Source organism: Notamacropus eugenii, chromosome 1 (genome assembly GCF_028372415.1).
Source record: "Notamacropus eugenii isolate mMacEug1 chromosome 1, mMacEug1.pri_v2, whole genome shotgun sequence".
NCBI lineage: Eukaryota > Metazoa > Chordata > Mammalia > Diprotodontia > Macropodidae > Notamacropus > Notamacropus eugenii.
The window spans coordinates 138,377,820-138,394,306 of NC_092872.1; positions in this window are offsets into that span (position 1 = coordinate 138,377,820).

Below are 16,487 nucleotides of genomic sequence, written 5' to 3' on the forward strand. Positions count from 1 at the left end.
TTTAAATTTGAGGAATTAAGGTAGAAAGGTTAAGTGATTTGCATAGAGTCATATAGTTAGTAAGTATCTGAGCCTGGATTTGAACTCAAGTCTTCCAGATTCCAAGTCCTATGTTCATTGTGTCACCTAACTACCTTGCTAGAATTATGGGGAGGAATTTTTCTTATTTGTTTAGGCAAGCCCATAGGATCATAGATTTGGAGCGTGAAAAGGATCTTAGATGTCACCTAATCTAACCTCCTCATGTACAGATGAAGAAATTGAGGCCAAGAGTGGTTAAGCAACACCCAAGGTCATACTTAGGTAAAGAATGATTTTATTGCATTTTTTCCCCATTAGTAGCTTTAACTAAATGCTTTGATTTTGGCTCTTTGGTGATTTCCCTGGCCTATAAAGTGGAAGTTGCTTTGGACTAGAGTTGGACCCATACAATACCTCTCACTCTAACATCCTCATTGAACCTGATTGGTATGAAGGTTTTGTAGTGGAGGGAGAGGTCCCTGCTGCACACAGATTAGCTAGATCATAGCTTTTGTGCCATTTCTTTCATGCAATTCATCACTGGTAATAAATTACAGCCTATCTATGTCCATCTGCATCCCTCCATTGTCCTTTGGGTCACTTGAAATTTTGATTCTTTGGAGATTGTGATACTCCTTGACTCACAGGCATATAGTACTGCTGAGAGAATATGAAAGTTAAAAATATGAATTATGTGCAAGCCAAATTTCTGTTAATTGAGTTCTGTTTAAAGTGCATCAGGAAGTTTTGCTATTTAAATGACTTTGATAGCAAAATCTTTCAAAAGATAAAAGCAAAACATTTTATTTTCTTAAAGTAAATAATCAAAAGGGCTTAGCTTTCATATATTTGTTTAAAACAAGAGACACTACTACTGGTTACTTTTTAATCTTTGTTTTACTAATACGGAGGAACACTGGTTAGCATTGATCCTTTTAGGGAGTGGAGTCAAGATGGTGGAGTAAAAGCAGGTAATTTCCTGAGCTCTCCCTCAAAGCCCTCCAAATATCTGTAAAAAAATGACTCTAAACAAATTCTAGAGCTACGTAATTCACACAATGATAGAGTGAAACAAATCCCCAGCCCAAGACAATCTGGAAAGTCAACAGGAAGGGTCTATTGCAGCAGGCAGGGAGTGCAGGGCAGTCTGGTGTGGGCCACCCTGGCACAGACAGACCAGAGCAGACCTCAGGGGACTGAATCATTGGCAGCAGTGAATGTTTCCAGACTTCTCAACCCACAGATGCCAAAAGGGTCAGTGGGAAAACTCTGTGGGACCTGGGTGAAAGAGGAATGCACAGTCTGACCAGGTCAGGCCTCAGCCCCAGGAGAGTGGTGGAGGGTGGTGGTGGTGGTGGCAGGGTGGCTGGCAGAAGTGGCAGCAGTGGAAGAGGCTGCTTCTGGAGCTATGGGCCTACAGACTATGGAGGATCAAGCAACTGATAGAAACTACTTAAACCCTGGGACAATACACCCACCCCACTTTCCATCCCCATTGGAAGCAAGAGTCCTACCTTGATGAAGAATTAGAAAGTCAAGTATTTGACTAGAAAGATGAGTAAACATCGTAAAAGAACTCAGACTGTAGAATCTTACTTTGGTGACAAGATTAGAACATATAATCAGAAGAAGACAACAAAACTCCTACATCAGGCCATGGAAGAGCTCAAAAAGGATTTTGAACATCAAGTAAGAAAAGTAGAGGAAAAATTGGGAAGAGAAATGGCAGTGATGCAAGAAAATCATGAAAAATGAGTTAAGCACTTGCTAAAAGAGACCCCCAAAATACTGAAGAAAATAATGCCTTAAAAAATAGACTAACCCACATGGAAAAAGAAGTCCAAAAAGTCAATGAGGAGAAGAATGCCTTAAAAAGCAGAAGTGGCCAAATGGAAAAGGAGGTCCAAAAGCTCACTGAAGAAAATAATTCCTTCAAAATTAGAATGGAGCAAATGAAAACTTTATGAGAAATCAAGAAATTATAAAATAGAACCAAAAGAATGAAAAAAATAGAAGGCAGTTGAGATATCTCATTGGAAAAGCCACTGACCTGGTTCAATGATCCAGGAGAGATAATTTAAAAATTACTGGACTACTCAAAAGTCATAATCACCAAAAGATCCTAGACATCATCTTTCAAGAAATTATCAAGGAAATCTGCCCTGATATTCTAGAATGAGAGGGTAAAATAGAAATTGAAAGAATCCACTGATTGCCTCTGGAAAAACATCCTAAAAGGAAAACTCCTAGTAATATTGTAGCCAAATTCCAGAGTTCCTAGGTCAAAGAGAAAATATTGCCAGCAGCCAGAAGGAAACAATTAGAATATTGTGGAAATACAATCAAGATAACAGAAGATCTAGCAGCTTCTACATTAAGGGGTAGGAGGGTTTGAAATATGATATTCTGGAGGTCAGAGGAGCTAGGATTAAAACCAAGAATCACCTACGCAGTAAAACTGAGTATAATACTTCAGATGGAAAAAAATGCACATTCAATGAAATAGTGAACTTGCAAGCATTCTTATTGGAAAGAACAGAAAATTTGACTTTCAAACACAAGAATCAAGAGGAGCATGAAAAGGTAAACAAGAAAGAGAAATCATAAGAGATTTATTAAAGTTGGACTGTTTACATTCCTATATGGAAAGATGATATTTGTAACTCATGAGATCTTCCTCACTATTTGGGTAGTTGGAGAGAATAGATAGATGATAGATAGATAGATAGATAGATAGATAGATAGATAGATAGATAGATAGATAGATGGATGGATGGATGGATGGATGGTATAGAGTGAGTTGAATATGAAGGGATGATATCTAAAAAATAAAATTAGGAGATGAGAGAGGAATATATTGGGAGAAGGAGAAAGGGAGAGATAGAATGAGGTAAATTATCTCACATTAAAGAGGCAAGAAAAAGGTTTCCTAATGGAGAGGAAGAGGGGGTAGATGAGAAGGAATGAGTGAACCTTACTGTCATTGGATTTGGCTTAAGGAGGGAATAACATACGTACTCAATTGGGTATCTTACCATACAGGAAAGTAGGAGGGAAGGGGATAAGAGGGGGGAATGATATAAGGAGATAGGGGGAGGGAGTAGTCAGCAGCAAACACTTTTGAAAAGGGACAGGTTCAAAGGAGAATATAGAATAATTGGGGGGCAGGATAGGATAGAAGGAAATATAGTTAGTTTTCCACAAAATGGTTATTATGGAAGTGCTTTGCATAACTATACAGGTATAACCTATATTGAATTGCCCTCTCAATAAGGGTGGGTGGGGAGGGAAGAAGGGAGAGAATTTGGAATTCAAAATTTTAAAAACAAATGTTAAAGATTGTTTTCACATGCAACTGGGGGAGCAGATATATAGGCAATGGGATATAGAAATCTATCTTGCCTTTCAAGAAAGTAAAGGGGAAGAGAATAAGAGGTGGGTATGATAAAAGGGAGGGCAAACTGGGGAAAGGGGTAATCAGGATGCATGCTATCTCAGGGTGGGAAGGAGGAGAGAGATGGGGAAAAATTCAGAACTCAAAGTCCTATGGAAATGAATGTTGAAAACTAAAAATAAATAAATTAGTTAAAAAAAAATTATCCTTTTATTTGTACTCACATGTACTGTAACATGAGAACATCTAGTACCAAAGTTTTATAGCCCACAGAAGTGCTTCTGTATGCTAAAAGATATAAGGGGAAGTTTCTCAGATCAGCAATCCTTAACCTGACTCTGAAATTGCTTGGGAAACTTCCAACCTCAAAGTCTCCAGCCCCAGTTTCCAAGTCAAAGGGTTTGGACACCAGGATCTAACACTGAAGTTTTCAACCCATCACTGAGAAACCTGCTCCACTTCTCACTTAATTGTTTCTGTCAGTGGCATCACCATTAACTCTGTCTACCCATATGAAAAATCTTAATCTTTGACTTTTTTCCTTTCCCTCACTCCCACATCCATTTTAAAAAATCCACTCAATTCTTTCTATTCCCACTTCTACATCTCTGAGATATTCCTTCATTATTACTTTCCCTATGACAGTCTAGATCACTGAGATATTTTCTAGTCTTCTCATTTTAATTACTTTCCTTTCTAATCCAGCCTTCATATTTATTGCTAGGTAAGTCATCCTTATGCACAAATCTGCTCCTTCCTTAAATCTTTAATAGTTCCCTATTGCGTACTCAATTAGGTCAGAATCCTTTTCCAGACTTTCAAAATTTGATAGGACCCTTCTTTTCCAGGCTTCTTATACTATTCTATTCCCATCCAAGTACAGGAATAGTCCAGACACACAGTGATGAGGCTGTGCACCAGACTTGTGGCAGTGCCAGGGGAGAGAACGGGGCATATATTACAAAGGTAGAATTCAAAGAACTTGGCAACTGATATGAGGAGCGACAACAAGGAATGCATGATGACACTTAAGTTGTGAGCCTGGTTGACTGGGAGGATGATGGGATCTTTGACAGGTCATATGGAGGTTAAGAAGCAGGGAAGATGTGTGGAGGGAGGAGGAAAATAATAAGTTCAGTTTGGGGACATGTTGAGTTGAAGATGTTGACAAATTTCAGAAAGATTTAGATCCAAGTCTCATTTTTGACACAGGTTGGCTGTGTGACCCTGGGCAAGTTATTTAACTTCTCAGTGCTTTAAGCAATTCTCTAAGAGTATAAGTTGGTGAGAAGGTCCCAATCTGCACTGGAAAACGGAGCTTCCTCAACTGGGAAATATGAGTGAAATCAAAAGTCCAGCCTTATTCCTATCTATGTCTCCTTCAGTGTTTAACATAATGCTTTCCTTAAATAAGATTTTTTTTTAAAGTTGAATAGGAATGACACTGAGATTGTAAATAAATGTCTCAGGAAGGTGAAGCCAAGATGGTGGAGTAGAGGAAGCATTCCAGCCAAATTTTCCCAACATTCCTCTACAAACAATTTTAAAAAACCTGTCAAACAAATTCTGGAGTGGCGTAGTCAACAAAAGGTGGAATTGAGCCTAAAGAACTTAGGTGGTCAGAAGCAGAGGTCTGCGACAATGGGGAGGGATCTGGCTGAGAGCACAGCATGGTGGCAATACCAGTCTTGGAGGCTGCAGTGATGCAGCAGCAACAGTTCCAAGAACTTTCACCAGCCAGAAAGAATATGGGGAAACATTTTACATATCGTTTGGAAACCCTTATTTATTACTATTGTTTGAACCTAGTTTGATTTTCTCTGACCCAAAAGCTTACTATAGAGGTCAGAGAGGGTTGAGGGAAGTTGAATGGATGTAGGGAATGCTTAAGATCCCACTGAGGTCTTTTCTGGAGTCTACCCAATGATTGTGTTTTAGATTCCACAAATCTGGATGTCAATGTTTATGTCTCAAAGGACCTTGCCTGGGAATTACCTTCTCTGAAAAACTGTTTAATTGCTACATACTGTTCGTGCTAGTACAGTTCTTTGAAATCCTATGTAATGCAAACCTTAAAGAGACTGAGGAGGGAGACTTCTTTGGGCTTTCCTTCCCTAAGAAACAACCTGATAAATTTCTTTTAAAGCTGTTTCAGATTCTAAGGTTTATTCTTGTGAATAGCAATGGTAAGGGGATTTGACAACTGGTAAGAAAGAAATTATAGGGAAGTCCTATGTGGGCACTAAGTGCAAGACTAAGTATTACTTGGCAACTCCATTATAGTTCCAGGGTGGACAGGAGTGCTTTTAGTCACAAGGGAGTAGGGGCACTGGTTGCAGTTCTAGGGCAGAAAGAGGGATGGATACTAATGATGGCAGTGATAAGAAACCAACGGTGCAGATCAGGAGAGTAATGACCACATTTCTCCTCAGTTCATACAACCTTAAAAACACTGAAAATTTGCAGACCCCCAGAAGTAGCTATGAAAACAGCAGGGTGAAAGAGCCTGAAGCTTGGGGCAGTGACAACCTCTCCACCCAAGGTGAGCAGAGCCCACACTAACATAAAGTTCATTGTCAAGAAAGATGCTGGAAAAATGAGCAAACAACAACAAAAAAGAACCTAAGCATAAAAATCTACCATGGTGACAGGGAAACTCAAGGCACAAACTCAGAAGAAGACAATGATGTTAAAGACATGAATAGAATTTTTGAAGAGTTAGATATGATAGACCCCCTAGAGAAAAGTGAATGAGAATAGAAAGAAGCATAAATATGTAGTAAGCACAAAAACTGACTATATATTATAGCATAAAAACCTCACAAACAAATTCAGAAAAGCAGAAATATTAAATGTTTCCTTTTTGGACCGTATTGCAATAAAATTACCTTCAGTAAAGGACCTTGGAGACATAGATTAAAAATTAATGGGAAATTATATAATTTAATCCTAAAAAATGAGTAGGTCAAAGAACAAATTGCAGGAATAATCAACACCTTCATTAAAGATAATGACAACACTGAAACAACATATAAAAATTTGTAGGATGCAGCCAATGTAGTACTTCAGGGAAAATTTATAAATCTAAAATATTTACATCAATAAAAGAGAAAAATAACAATTAAAAATTAAAATGCAATTAAAAAAACTAGAAAAAGAACAAATTAAAATCTTCAATGAAAACCCAAAATAAAAATCTTGAAAATCAAGAGTTAATAAAATTGAATATAAAAAAACCCCCAAACTATCGGGTTAAAAAATAAAACTAAGAGCTAGTTTTATGAAAAAAAAGCACAATAAAATAGTTAAGCCATTGACTAGTTTGATTTAAGGGGAAAAAAAGAAAAAAACTAATTACCAGTGTCAAAAATGAAAAAGGATCAATGCATCACCAATGAAGATGAAATTAAAAGGACCATTTGAAGGAGACATATTTAGTTTATCTAAGAGAAGATTTATTTTTTATTTTTTATTTATTTTGATGTTCTACAATCACTACCATAAAACTTAGATTTTTACTCCCCCACGCACCTACCCCCTACCACCCCCCTCCCTCCCCAAGACGGCATACAATTCTATGTAGGATCTACATATACTTTCCTATGGAATACGTTTTCACCATAGTCATGCTGTGTAGATGGACTAAGATAAATGGAAGAAATCATATAACAAATCAAAACATAATACACACACACACACACACACACACACACACACACACACACACAGACATGAGCTGCTACATTCTGCGAATAAATTCCATAGTTCTTTCTCTGAGTGTGGAAGGCATTTTGCTTTAGAAAACCACTGGGAATTTTTTTTTTTTAAGTTAAGAGAAGATTTAGATGGGACCTGATCCTAATCTTCAAGTATTTGAAAAGTTGGTTCATGGAAGGGGGCTTAGCTTTTTTCTTCTTGGTTTCACTGGGAATAATTCAGAAAAAAATTGAAAAGCCAAAGACCCAGTTTTGCATTTCTTTTATATGAGGGAAAATTTCTAAGAATTAGATTTTGTCCTGGAGTGGAATGAGTTGCCTTAGAAAATAGTTCTTTCAACCTCACTAGAGGTCTTTGAGCTAAGGCTAGATGATCACTTTTTGACAATGTTATCAGTCACCTCCTGAAAGAAATCCCAAAAGAAAAAGTCCTAGCAATATTATAGCCAAAACCCAGAGCTCCCAGATCAAGGAGAAAATACAGTAAGCAGCCAGAAAGAAATAATTCAAATATTATGGAGAGGCAAGATCCCACAAGATTTGGCAGCTGCCACTGTAAAGAAGTAGAGAGCTTGGAATATGATATTCTGAAAGATAAAGGAGCTAGAATTACAACCAAGAATAACCTACCCAACAAAACTGAGTATAATACTACAGGGGGAAAATTTGAAATAAGGCATGTTGTTGAGGAAATCCTTTTTCAGATATGGGTTTGATTAGATAGCCTTTGATATCCCTTCCAGCTCTATGATTCGGTGATTCTAGAGTTTCAATCATAGCAAAGCATTACTATTATCACAATATTGTAATGTGTATGTGCTTCATGGTGACTGGCCAATGTTGTCTATGTATTTCATATTGAAGAAGAACATATGATTATTATGTGACCAGTATGATTCTAATAGGATACCATCACAAGGGATTATGTCATGTGTAGAAACTTTTCTGTTGTTGTTTTTGCTGTACCTATTATTTCACTAAGGTGGAGAGCTCCAGGTGAGGGAACTTTCTTTACCAATGAAGATCACAAGATCATATATCTAGAGCTAGAAGCAATTTCATAAACCATTACCTCTGAACTCATTTAATAGATGTGAAAACTGAAACCATGAAAGTTAAATGACTTACCCAGGTAGTAAGCATCAGAATCACATTTTGAACCAAGATCCTCTGACTCTATAGCCAGTGGTCTTTCCACTATACCATGGCACCATCTTTCCTTCCTTCCTGTAACTTATAATCTTAGAAAGCTTCCTGGGGCACTGAAGATACCTGACTTGCCAAGGATTTAAAGGTGGGACTTGAACCCACCAGGTCTTCCTGATTCTGGGATCAACACTCCATTGGTTACATGATTTTATAGAGTGTACAATATTGAAGTAAGGAGGGACCTTGGCAATCATCTAGTTCAATCTTCCTGCCCCTACAACTCAGAAGACACTGAAGATTGGAGAGGAAGGAAGGAAGCACATTTGTTAAACTGTGTCAGCTAAATTTTTTTACAAAAATTATTTCATTTTATCCTCACAACAATCCTGGTAGGTGCATGCTATTATCACCCCCATTTTACAGTTGAGACAACTGAGGCAAACAGGTTAAAGTGACTTGTCATGGTCACATAGCTAGTAAATGTGTGAGGTCAGATTCAAACTCAGGCTTTCCTGACTCCCCGCCCAGCACTCTGTGCACTATGGTGCCACCTACCTGAGGTGAAGTGGCTCGTCCTTCAACCTAGAACTAAACTGAGAGTTTCCAGATTCTTATCCTAGTGCCTTTTCCACAATACAAAGAAGTCTGATCAAGAATGTTTTCTCATATCTGGGCCAAAAAGGGTAGGAAGAAGCACAGAATTCTGTGGGTGTGAGGGGGTTAGGCTATAACCAGAAGTTTTAGCAAATAAATCCCTAAACTTGTTGTGGGCATAAAACTTAGAGCTGATGAATCATGAGACCTCCAATGGACAGCACAATGGATTGCCAATTGTCACAAGAGTAAATCATTGCTTCATGAATGTGCTTTAATAAAATGTCCATCCATTATAAAAGGAGAATGTGCCAGCCTGTGGTTTTCAGTTCTTAGCCTAGATGCTTGAATTTTCTCTAGGAAGATAAATCACTCCCAGACCCTGTATTTCTAGACTTTGCCTTTGTTACCTGCACCTGAGAGACTATGCATATGTCAAAACAACATATTTAGGAAAGGATTAAGAGACAAAAAATTCCTGTAATTTAAACTAAAAAAAAAAGACTTAAAACTCTAAGCCAAATAGAGCAGACCTGTTTCACTGTAAATATTTCACACAAACATATTTAAAATGCCTTATTTCCTGTTGCAGACTGGTGTTTACAAGCCCTAGGTTTTCCTAATGCTTTGCTTACCATCCCTGACCCAAAAACCATTTGAGTTTCTAAATTAGTTCAAGTTAAGCTCTCAAAGAAGATCTTAAATGGAACAAGCCCCACAAAAATGATTCTGGTTCTCTCCTGACTCACCCTACAATCTCCTCCCCATCTCTTTCTCAAAGAGAAGTAAATGGCTAATTGACTAAAATTCTTTAGCAATTATCTTGTCTTAAGTTGTCTGTTAGACTAATTCAATTGTAAGACTAATTCAATCAATGAATTAATATTTATAAATCACCTGCTATGTGCTAAGCACAGTGCTAAGTGCTGGGTATATAAAAGGAGTCAAAAGATAGTCCTTTCAAGTGAGAAGTTTACAATATAATAACCAAGGCAATATGCAAATGAATATATACCAAGGAAGCTAGGTACAAGATAAATAGAAAATAATTGGTTGGTTATAATTAAAAGAGGGAAGACACTAGAATTAAGAGGGATTGGAAAAAGCTTCCAGTAAAAGATGGTATTCTAGGGAGTGGAGCCAAGATGGTGAAGTTAAAGTAGGGACTTGCTACAGCTCTCCTCACAAACCCAGTCAAATACTTGTAAAAAATGATTCTGGACAAATTCTGGAGCTGCAGAATGATGGAGTGTGACAGATCTTCAGCCCAAGACAGCCTAGAAGGGTGATGGGTATCATGTTGGGTTGGGAGCAGAATGCAGTCCAGTGTGGGCCACACTGACAAGACTGGACCTGAGCAGTCCTCAGAGACTGAATCACTGCCACCTGTGGTGGTATTCAGACTTCATGACCCCTAAATTCCCACCACCCTGGGGCTAGGGCCAGACCACACTACTATCTCACACAGGTCAGAAAGGTTTTTTCCACTGACCTTCCAATATATGCATATTATTCCCTCCTTAAACTAAATCCCATGAGAATAAGGTTCACTCTTTCCTTCTTACCTCCTCCCTCTTTCTCTCCATTGAACAAGTTTTTTCTTGCTTCTTTTATGTAAGAGAAATTGACCCCATTCTATTTCTCCCTTTCTCCTTCTCCTAAAATATTCCTCTCTCACCCATAATTTTTATTGTTTTTAGATATAATCCCTTCATGTTCAACTCATCCTGTGCCCTTTCTCTAATCCCTCCAACAACCCTAATACTGAGAAAAGTCTCAAGAGTTAGAAATATTATCTTTCCATGTAGGAATTTAAATAGTTCAACTTTAGTAAGTCCCTTACAATTTCTCTTTCCTGTTTACTTTTTCATGCTTCTCTTGATTCTTGTGTTTGAAAGTCAGATTTTCTATTCAGCTCTGGTCTTTTCATCAGGAATGCTTGAAAGACCTCTATTTCATTGAATTACCATTTTTTTCCCCTCTGAAATATTATACTCAGTTTTGCTGGGTAGGTGATTCTTGGTTTGTAATCCTAGCTTGAGTCCTAGGGCAGTTAGGTGGTGCAGTGGATAGAGCACCAGTGGAGGAGTCAGGAGGATCTGAGTCCAAATCTCAACTCAGACACTTGACACTCACTAGCTGTGTGACCTTGGGCAAGTCACTTAACCCCAGCTGCCTCATCCTAGGTCATCTCCAGTCATCCTGATGAATATCTGGTCACTGGATTCAGATGGCTCTGGAGGAGAAGTGAGGCTGGTGACCTGCACAGCCCTCTCTCACTCAAAAACAAAGTCAAGCACAAGTTCCTAGGAGTTTTTCTTTTTGAATCTCTTTCAGGAGGTGATCAGTGGATTCTTTCAATATTTATTTTACTCTCTGGTTCCAGAATATCAGGGCAGTTTTCCTTGATAATTTCATGAGAGATAATGTCTAGATGCTTTTTTCGATCATGACTTTCAGGTAGTCCCATAATTTTTAAATTGTCTCTCCTGGATCTATTTTCCAGGTCAGTTGTTTTTTCAATGAGATATTTCACATTGTCTTCCATTTTTTCATTCTTTTGATTTTGTTTTGTAATTTCTTGGTTTCTCATAAATTCATTAGCTTCCATCTGTTCCATTCTAATTTCTAAAGAACTATTTTCTTCAGTGAGCTTTTGAACCTCCTTTTCTATTTGACTTATTTTGCTTTTTAAAGCCTTCTTCTCGTCATTGGCTTTTTGGGCCTCTTTTGCCATTTGGGTTAGTCTATTTTTAAAGGTATTAACTTCTTCAGCATTTTTTTGGGTATCCTTTAGCAAGCTGCTGAGTCACTTTTCTTGCATTGCTCTCATTTCTCTTCCCAATTTTTCCTTCACCTCTCCTACTTAATTTCAAAATCCTTTTTGAACTCTTCTATGTCCTGAGATCATTGCATATTTATTTTGGAGGTTTTGGATTCAGAAACCTTGACTTTTAGGTCTTCCTCTGATGGAATGCATTGTTCTTCCTCGTCCAAAAGGATGGAAGAAAATACCTGCTCACCAAGAAAGTAACCTTCTATTGTCTTATTCTTTTTTCCTCTGGGGGGCATTTTCCCAGCCGGTTACTTGACTTTGGAGTTCTTTTGTCAAGAGGAAAGTATACTCTGGGGACCTGGAAGTTATCAGTTTCTCCAAGGTGGCACAATCAAGGGAGAGGGGTTTACTCCTCTCCTGACCTGCACTCTGGTCTGAGGGCAGCTACAGGCATTCTTTTCTGTCCAGAGTCTGCCAGTAGAATTCCCTCTCCAGAGCCTCCACCAGCTCCACCACTCCAACCAGCACTGCTTCTCCTCCTCCCAGGGCTAGCACTCAGGACTGATATTCAGATCAGCAGCTCAATTCCCCCAGGGTCTTTAGGCCAGGACTCCAACTATGGAAGCTACCTCCACCTGGGGCCAAGTGGGGTTGGGGCTAGGGCTAGAGGACCCTGCTCCCTTGTCATGCAGGTGGAAGAACTTTCTCAATGACCTTTGAAGCTGCCTTAGGCATTTGTGATTTGAGGAATATGGGAATCACAGCTGCTGCTGGTGGCGCCTTGAAGTCTACACCAGTTTTGTCCCTGCAGCATGGCCAAGGCTGGGCTGCACTCTGCTCTATGCCTGGTGTGATAGACCTTTCCTGTTGGCCTTCCAGACTGCCTTGGGCTGGAAATCTCTTTCACTCTGTTGTTTTGTGGCTTTTGCTGTTCTAGAATTTGTTTAGAGTCACTTTTTACAGGTATTTTATGGGCTGTGGGGACAGAGCTTCTAGAGGTGTGTCCTTCTACTCCACCATCTTGGCTCTGCCCCCCTCCCCTAATTTAATTTCTCTTAACACACTAAGTATTGAGTATAAGAAATATTCCTCTCAAGTTTTTTTCTTTCTCAAGTGTTTTGAGTACAGTTGTATAGTTTTTTTGGATTTCTCTTTTGCTTCTCCTCTTCTCCATTACTCCCTACTTTGAATTATACTTATTTATGCGTGTCATATTCCACTCCCCACTTTCACCCCCAGGAATACTGTCCCTGTGGGAAAGGAGAGTTTGTGTTCTTAGCATAGTGTCTTGTATTTTGTTAGAGTTTAGTAAATGCTTTCACCTGCCACAGAGACCTATCAAATTTATTTTATAAAAAGTAGGAATGACATACTAAAAGGTGGTTACAACTATTTGAAAGACTTCCATCTGAAACAGAGAGTAGATTTAACCTGTGATACTTTTGAAGGTAGAACCAAAGGGAAGATTCATTTTATCTTTCTAGGGCTAAGCTTTTCCTTCTCTCTAAAATGATGAGATTGGACTAGATGCCCTCAGAGATAAGGTGATTTCCAGTTATAGGTCGCATGTCCCTATGATCCAATAAGTTAAGTTCTATATTAAGAAGGGCTTTCTGGTAGAGCTCTCTGGCAATGGAATAGGCCATCTGGTGAAGCAATGTGCTCTACATCACTTCAAATGTTCAAGGAGAAGCTGAATATCCATCTGCCAGGGATATTATAAAAAACAATCTCTGTATCATGAGGACAGTTGGACTAGATGACTTCCACGATCACCTCCAGTTCTAAGATTCTGTGATTTTTTTTGACCAAAAAAACCACATAGATAAAATGATGTCATTTCTCTTGGGACTACTGATGGGATTTGGTGTGAGCTAAATAGAAATTTATGTCCACCTTGAAGGTTTAGTATTTTCTGATCATCCTTAGTAAACAAACCAATTTGCTTAACTCTTCCATTCTTAAACAAATAAATCATTTTAGTATGATCAATTAGTACAATATTTAGCTGTCAAATACAGAACAGAAGATGATGTCAAAGTATTCTATTTCTAAGAAAATGGCCAAGAGCAATAGAACAATTCAAGAAATAGAATTTAAAAGAAATTTTATTTTAAAAAAGATTTCCACTGTTCTCCTACTAATGTACTTATACTCTTTTTTTTTTTAAAGGCCAGGGTATGATAAATGTATAAATGAATAAAGGAAGGAATGAAGCATTTATTAAGTGCTTACTATGTACAAAAACTATACTAAGCATTGGGGAATAAAATAGAAAAGTAAGACAGTCCTTGTTGTTAAGGAGCTGACATTGTAACAGGGAAGACAATAGATGGGGAAAGTGTCAGTCTCAAGTCAGATGGAAAGGTTCCGTGGTTCTTAGGGTACAGTAGCAAAGCAGATGGTAAGACCTCTTCTTTGATGTCATTCCAATGAACAAAATACCATTTTCTGATATTGAACCATTTATTTGATCCTGGGCTGAAAATATTGCCATTCCAAAGGCTCTTTGGTTTAAGGTCCTGGCTGTCTCCATCAGTGTCTGATAAGAGATTATAGTTAAGGTGGTGATTCAACTGACCAAGCACATGTGTCCTATGATCTCTCAGTGTGCCCTTTTCTTCTCTGTGGGTGGCAGTTGGTTGGGAGTTGGTGGGAATGGCTAACACTTTGTCCACAAGGGTTGCCTCACTAGACAATGACTATGAGGGCTGAACTGGAAGCAGGGCCAGTGGTCTAGTGAGAGGTGAAGTGGAGTGGTGCCGCCCCTCCCAGGGCTTCTGCACTTATCCACCTGTGTGTGTTTTATCCTAAGCTCTCTAGTAGTTTACAAACTCCTGGAAAGCAGGGACAGGTTATTATTTTTCCATCACCATTGCTTGGGATGATACTTAGCACATAGCATAGCCTTAATAAATATTTGTTGAGATGAATAATCCCAAGGTTATTCATCATTCTTTTTGGATTTTGTTGAGGAGGGAGTTGGGGGGTGGAATGGAGGCAGTGGAAGAACCTGTGATTTTATTGATATGGAGACCTCTTACAGCAGCGTCCTCTACCAAGGCTATCTGTAAGTTAGAGTCTTAGAAAGTTGTCTGGACATACTGAGAGGTCTAGGTTTTCATAGTCAGTATATGTCAGAGACAGGATTGAATCCAGGTCATCTTATCTCTTAAGCTAGCTCTGTCCAGTATGTCATGCTTTATCTCCTTACTCATCTTGTTCCATCTGAAACCAAAAAGGAAACCATCTGTGGTCATTTATACTATAATATCAAATGTGACACACAGAAAATAAGACTATATTCCTTTGGGGAGGGCAGGGGTGGAGTCTGTGATCCAGAGCCTGAGTGAAGACCTTACTTCCTTTCTCCACCTATGAAAGTCCTGTAATCAGTATCTCAATCTCAATCTCCAGAAATATCAACATATCATTTGTTGACTCATATAAATAGGAGTGACTTCGTAGGGTGTTTTTCTTTATTTGACAGGACCTGAATGCTTCTCAAGTGTTGCATTTGTCTTAGCTAGTCTTTCTTTTTCTTTTTCTTCTTTCTGTTTCCTCACTTTTTCTTCTCTTTGCCTTTTCCTATAGAAAAATTAAGCTTTTGTTTACAAATAGAAACACATAGCTGCTGTGTTCTAGATGTGTATGTTTCTTGTATCCTGGCTTGGATGAACAAATAGACAATTGGATTTAGGATAGAGATTAATAGTTTTTATAGGAAGACAGTGGTAAGCCATTAAAACTAGGTAGCCTTGGCAGAGCCAAGATGACGGAGTAGAAAGACACACATATGCAGGGTCTCCCCACATGGCCCATAAAATACCTGTAGAGAGGGACTCTCAACAAATTTTGGAGCAGCAGAAGTGGAGAACAACAGAGTGGAGGAGATTTCCAGCCCAGGGTGAGCTGAAAGACCCACAGGAAACATCTATTGCCCTAGATGCGGAGCAGAGCGTGGAGCCCAGCCCACCCTTGGCCACTCAGTGCAGGGCTTGTGAACAGCCCTCCAGGACAGAATCTCCAGTCTCGGAATCCCCAGTTGCAGCAGCAGCGGGTCCACAGATCCCTCAACCCACAGGTGCCAAAGGTCAGTGATGGGGGTTTTTTCAGCTGGCTGGGAAGGGAGAAGGGCCTTCCCATAGCTCCAGCCTCAGGCAGTGGCCCCCAGAGGCCACATCAGGCAGGTGGCAGAAGTTCTCATGGCAGCCCCTACAGCAGCCTGAGACCATTGCTGGATTGTAAAAACCCCTGGGAGCACTGAGGGAGCTGGTCTTTGTCTCGCACTGAATGGTGGCCCTGCCCCCATAGCTTGACTGAATACCCCCACCCCCACTCCCCAGTACTAGCTTGGCAGAACTGGAGGTCAGGTGCCTGTGGAAAGGAAACTCCGCTAAGATTCTGGGCACAAAAATCCTGCCCTGCGCCCAGACCAGTACACGCTTGATTGTGCCACCTTGGAGGAACTGATATCTTACAGGTCCCCAGAGTATACCCTACTCTTTACAAAAGACCCAAAAGTCACTAACTGGTTGGGAAAATGCCCAAAAAAGGGGAAAACAAATAAGACCATAGAAGGTTTTTTTCTTGGTGAACAGATATCTCCTCCCATCTTTTCAGATGAGGAAGAACAATGCTTACCATGAGGGAAAGACATAAAAATCAAGGCTTCTGTCTGTATCCCAGACATCCCAAATAAATATTCAATGGTCTCAGGCCATGGAAGAGCTCAAAAATGATTTTGAAAATCAAGTAAGAGAGGTGGAGGAAAAATTGGGAAGAGAAATGAGAGAGATGCAAGAAAATCATGAAAAGTGGGTCAACATTTTGCTAA